The 6,179-nt window shown below is 40.1% G+C and overlaps 1 long non-coding RNA gene across 1 annotated transcript; it reads right to left on the reverse strand.

Moving 5' to 3' along the window:
- Positions 1 to 764: 764 nt before the first annotated feature.
- LOC145716691 (uncharacterized) lies at positions 765 to 2,515 on the reverse strand. The gene is made up of 2 exons (XR_014139491.1): positions 2,459 to 2,515; positions 765 to 1,702 (listed from the first exon to the last, which is right to left on the reverse strand). It is a non-coding gene; the product is annotated as an uncharacterized LOC145716691 (long non-coding RNA).
- Positions 2,516 to 6,179: the final 3,664 nt, after the last annotated feature.

Raw genomic sequence — 6,179 nt, forward strand, 5'->3', positions numbered from 1 at the left:
AATGGCTACTCTCCCCGCTGCTTCTGCATCAAGGTGCAATTGTCAACACAGTAAAAAAAAAAAAAGGCCCAAAAGGTCGGTATTATTATGCAAATAGTTTCGGCCTGTGGATCCCGACAAGAATCTCAGGGACATTTCAGGAGCCTGTGAAGCACACTTGGAGAACTGTTGCCTTATACTGAGGGGAAGGTAGAACAAGACTCAGAAAGACTGGGGTTTGAGCCCTTAGATAAGACGTTCAGCACTTGAGGGGCACCTGGCTGGCTCAGTTAGAAGAGCATGTGACTCTTGACCTTGGGTTCATGAGTTTGAGCCCCAGGTTGGGTGTAGAGATTACTAAAAAAAATAAATAAACTTAAGGAAAAAAAGTTCAGCAATTTAACAGCTACCTGAACATGGGAAAGTTAAACTCTCTGGGTCTCAACTTTCTTATGCGTAACAGATCTTTTTTTTTTTAAACAGGCATGATCAGTGCATTAAAAATTATATACGTAAAGTTAGTGCCTAGAATATAGATCAAACTAGAATATGGACCAGAGATGTGTAGGTAAGGGAGTTCATGAACAAAGGAAATTATTGGAGAAAACTAAAGTATACCTTAATTAACATACACATTCCAAAATATTTATAGAGAGCCACAACCAGGCACCCGTGCTCAGTGGAGACATAAAACGAGTGGCATGATCCCTGCTCTTGAATAGTTTATAGGGGCATTTAAATCCACTTGGCATTACACCAACTGTAAGGACTCAACCTGCTCAGTGTTTTGTTTTTTTTTTTAAAGATTTTATTTATTTATTCATGAGAGACAGAGAGAGAGAGAGAGAGAAGCAGAGGCAGAAGCGGGCTCCCAAGGAGCAGGGAGCCCGATGCAGGACTTGATCCCAGGACCCTGGGATTATGACCTGAGCCGAAGGCAGACGCTTAACCGTCTGAGCCACCCAGGCGCCCCTGCCTGCTCAGTGTTATAAAGAAAGGTATGTGCCAAGTACCCAAGTCAGTAGTGAAGTACTTGCTCATAGTCTATATATGGATACAGGAAGCCAACTGAAATGGGAAGATGGACCCTAGGGCCAGTCCATGTGGAGAAGATGACAGACAGCCTGGTTTTTGGCAGGGTTACTGGTCACCAACCCACCTGATAAGCTAACAGGGAAAGGGGGAGCCCCATCATTCTGAACCACAGACTATGCTCTTGGTCGGGGAAGAGAGTCATAACAATAATGTCACGAGCACTGGATTTTCAGATCCCCGCCATGGTGGTGGGATTTCTCACACATACATCGTAGGAACCTTTAGAGATAGATAAATAGTGCTCAGCTGTTCTGTGACCAGGGACTCGTGCTTTGACAGGTGCTGCTGTGGGTTCTGGGCCCTCAGGCTGTTGACTTTGCTCTGTGTGGCCAGAAGGGCAAGGTGCTAATGAAGTAGGTGCTAATGAAGTAGGTGATACATGATTCATTGCTGTTTGGGTAAGAATAAAAGGGAAAGAAAAACATTGCTTCAAGAGCCATAATTCAAGTGTCATAATTGAAGCCACTTGTCAGTGTTTCCATGGAGCTGGCTCTCTAGATGAGAGTTCTGAAGGGTTAAGCCCCAGCCTAGAACATGAAAGAACAAAGCCTCACAGACACAGCAGATTAAGTCATTGCTGTTTTCTGACAAAGCAAACAGGAAGTACAGGCTGCTCTTCCGTCTTCGTCTGAGAGAGGAGAGAGGAAAAAGATAATGAGCTATCATGGAAACGAGTATCATCTTACATGTGGGCTGGGGGAGTTTACTGCCAAGCATTAGAGATTTCAGGACTGAGGACCAGCCAAAAATAGCCTGCAGATTTCACAAATTAGCCCTAAAACTAGTCCTGCATAGTGAAGTGACTTGATTTGCTTTAATAATCCTAGAGGATGTTTCTATCATAGATAATCCTTTGTACTAATGTAGATATTTCCCTGTATGAAGTTATGAGCAAGGGAGATAACTTACACATTCATATCTTTCCATCATAATATCATTATTAAATGTATGATTAAAAAAATGTATGGTTAAATGGATGGATGGATGATGGATGGATGGATGGATGGATGGAAGGAAGGATGGATGGTTGGATGGGAAGGTGGGTTAGTGGTAGTTTGGTGTGAAATGTGAACTTTAGAGCTACAGATGAAATAAATTTTAGGAAGAAATTAAAAACTTCTAAGGTAGGATACCTAAGGAGAGCTGTCTGGGGATCATCTACCCAAAGAATAGAGAGTACAATTCAGAGTCCTAGCTCTGGCCTTGAACTAGAGATTGGAAATCTCTTTGAACATCTCAAATACTCAAAGGCACTTACTTTTTGTCTAACTGATACTATATCAGGAGAGTTAGAGACTCAGCCCCAGAATCTGTCAGGCTTGAGAGTCATTTGGTATCTATAATCTTCCCACATAATAATTCATGATGGTGGAGAACCCCTTACCTTCCATTGATCCTAACTTGATGTCCACAGTCATGGGTAGAATTCAGGAGTTCTGTGAATCTGATGTGAAAAATAATGACATAAACCAATTGCATCTCAATTTAATTAACCTTTAATTAAAATGTAACATTTCCCTTCATTGCAAAATAAGCAATAAACCCAAGTAGTAGTATCAGTACTTATGATTGTCACCAATAAAATTAACAAATATTTTCATATCAGATCATAATAAGTGTTGATATCTCAAAATGTTGTGTATACTCGTTGCTGCTTTGAATGATGGTAGTTATTCTGCCCACAGCTAGGTCTTGTCATTTCCCACATTAATAAACTCATGTATTATTATATCACAAACATTCTTTTTGGTAACTATATTTCAATATAATTGTGGGCTTTCTTGTAATCTTACGTGTTTTATTTTATGCATTTAAAACATTATTCTGAGAAGGGGTCCCTGAGCTTCATCAGACTAACAAAGGCATCCATGGCCCAAAAATGTCGGGGTGACAACAACATGGATGGCTCTAGAGAGGATAATGCTAAGTGAAATAAATCAGTGAGAGAAAGACAAATACCATACGATTTCACTCTTATGTGGAATTTAAGAAACAAAACAAATGAACAAAGGAGAAAAAAGAGAGAAAGACAAACCAAGAAGCAGACTCTTAATTTTATAGAATGCTGGTTATGGGGAGGTGGGGGTGGGAACAGGTGATGGGGATTAAGGAGGGCACTTGTTGCGATGAGCACTGGGTGATGCATGGAATTTTGAATCACTATATTGCATACCTTAAACAAATATAACACTGTATGTTAATTATATCGGAGCTAAAATTAGAAAAATATAAAAAATGCAAAAAAAAAAAAAAGCTAAGGTGAGAGCTGCCTCTTTCCATTGTACCTCATCTTCCCTGGATGGACATCACACTGAATTCTCACGAAGGGATAGGCAGGTTTTTCATGACATTTCCAGGAAGCAGCTCAAACCATCAAGCCCGAAGACTGTAAGCAAGCTGTTTTATCCATTAGGCACCATAGAAACAGGGCCTAGGGCCAATGAGCTTGAACAATGATGCCTACAAAAAACGCTTAAGACAGACCTAGGGGGAACATTTTTTGCTCTAAACTAAAAATAAGGCTACAGATGTGAAATTAATAAATGCCTAATTAAACGTACCAAATCTCATATGTGAATTCATCTGTCATTGCATTTAATATGCATAAATGTTTTTGCATTTGAAAAAATTTACAGATCAGATTTTCTCACTTTGTAAGAAATCGCAAGTAAACATGATTAGGAAGAAAAGCAATAAAAAATTAAAGTTACAGCCAAATATTTTCAAAAGTAGAATTATATAAATACACCCACTATTTTATAGGGGAAAAAACTATACTTAGGAAATGTGGAATGTCGGTACATTCAGTACATTTTAGTTTGTTTGGAAGGATGTGTGGTGAGGCTTCAAAGAAGAGAACGAACCCAGGCCTTCAGAGGTCTCAAAACTGCGCTGACTTGAAATGGTAAACTTGTCCTCTTGGCCCTCAAGAGGAGCACAGCCTCAGAATCTGGGCCTCCTACCCTTGCCATCCCCCAGACACATACCCACAAGGCTTTCCAATCATCCCTCCACTTTTCCTCACCCCTCACTGTTGGCCTCATTCCCCTGCCCTGGCACTTCACCTTCTCAGAAAGGTAAGAGAGTTCCCTCCATTTGTATTTGTTTTGGTGGAGATGCCTGGGAATCAAACGCAGGGCCTCATGCAAATAAGTCCCGGCACTCATGAACTCCTTCAGGGTTTTGCAAACAGCCATTTCAGGTTCACTGGGACCTCAGCTGGGCTCTCCTCTGTCCAGCTCTCTGATCCTCTAACAGAGACAGCCTGGCCCTCCACAAGTTGGAATTCCTCTGGGTCGTGTCTCTTGGCTTTTCCTCTTTCCATCAGAAATGCTTTGTCTGGCTTCCTGAAAAGGCACCGGACAAGCCCTTTGTCACCCTGAATAGTGACAAGTCACTCGGAGGAGAAATTGTCTAGCTCTTCTTCCTCCATCTGGATATCATTGCACATTCATCTGTGGTAGGTGGTCAGGTTGGAGGGGCCATCTCTAGAGATGAAAAGGAGAAAGATAATCACAGTTGTAGACAGGTCTGCTTGTTTGTGCCCAGGACATCTGTAAGAAATACACAAGAAGATGCCAGTAAGATTCAACTCTGAAGAGAGGAATCGAAACCTGGGTGCAATAAAAGGGCTTTTGTGTTTAACTGTGGACCTTGTGTCAGCTGGACTAAATATTTGCTCAGGGCCATAAAAAAGAAGAAAAACATTCAAAAAGGACTGAAAATTTGCTATGTTTATTTGAAAGCACTAAAGAAGTCAAGGAAAATTCAGAACTTTAGTGTACTTTCTTATGCTTCACTGTAAGAAGAGTGTAAACAAAAAATTGTCCCAAACCTAGACTTGGGAAAAACTTCCTCCTGGGAAAAAGTTAGCACTCTTAATAAAATGCACAGGCCATTTGCTGATGAAGATTAGTAGGACTAAGATTTGTCTGGGAAATCTAGAGTTTTTCATCCATCCATTGGAATATCAGGTGCCTTTTTACCAAATTTTTTTAACTGATGTATCTGATCTATGAGGATGATAAAAATGTTCTCTTTTTCTATAAAATACCCCCACCAAGAATAAATCTTTGAATTAGCCTCCTAAATGCCTGAAAGAATGCCAAAAACTTTGATATCTGCTCATGACTAAATTGTCTGAAAATGTGTCTTTAACAGTATTGTTTTTATTTTAAGGTAAGGGGTTGGGCAGTATGATCTTTCCTGGGTTTAAGATATTTAAGATTGCTGGCTTCTGCAGAATGGAATTGCTTTATAGTCATATGTGACCTATATAGATTAATTCCTTTAAAGATTGTAGGCAAAAGAATTCTGCTTTTATTACATTTCCCACATTGTCTGTTAAGGCACAATACTACTAAAGTATAAGTTTCAAGAAAGTAAAATTATGACTGACACACAAATACAAATGCACACGTTTGAGATTTTATTCAATTAATTACTAAAGTATCAATACACTTAATTACTAAGAACCAGTTTCAAGAAGAATTTGCGGGACAGTCATTTATAGAGGCAATCAGGAATGCTGAAATAAATATTGCTAATAGTTGGGAAACTGATTAACCTTACATAAGAAAATGATGTATACTACTGGGGCTATCTTTTTTTTAAGATTTTATTTATTTATTTGTCAGAATGAGAGAGAGAGAGCACAAGCAGGGGGAGGGGCAGGCAGAGGGAGAAGCAGGCTCCCCGCTGAGCAAGGAGCCCGATGCGGGGCTCGATCCCAGGACTCTGGGATCATGACCCCAGCCGAAGGGCGATGCTTAACCGACTGAGCCACCCAGGCGCCCCTAGGGTTCTCTTTCTACAGGGCAGAAGTCAATTATAACTCTACTGGACAGAAGCATTTGCACATCTATTGACAAGAATCATTTGCATGACTACCAGTTTCCTGCCCCTTGAATTTTGCCTCAGTTAATAGGAGACAATCAAAGGTATACACACCCTACAAAAATCAGTTAGTGTTCTCTTTTTTTTTTTTATTCTTATGTTAATCCCCATACATTACATCATTAGTTTTAGATGAAATGTTCCATGATTCATTGTTTGTGCATAACACCCAGTGCTCCATGCAGAATGTGCCCTCCTCAATACCCACC

This window comes from Leptonychotes weddellii, chromosome 13, assembly GCF_054177405.1.
Source record: "Leptonychotes weddellii isolate Sample4059 chromosome 13, ASM5417740v2, whole genome shotgun sequence".
Classification (NCBI taxonomy): domain Eukaryota; kingdom Metazoa; phylum Chordata; class Mammalia; order Carnivora; family Phocidae; genus Leptonychotes; species Leptonychotes weddellii.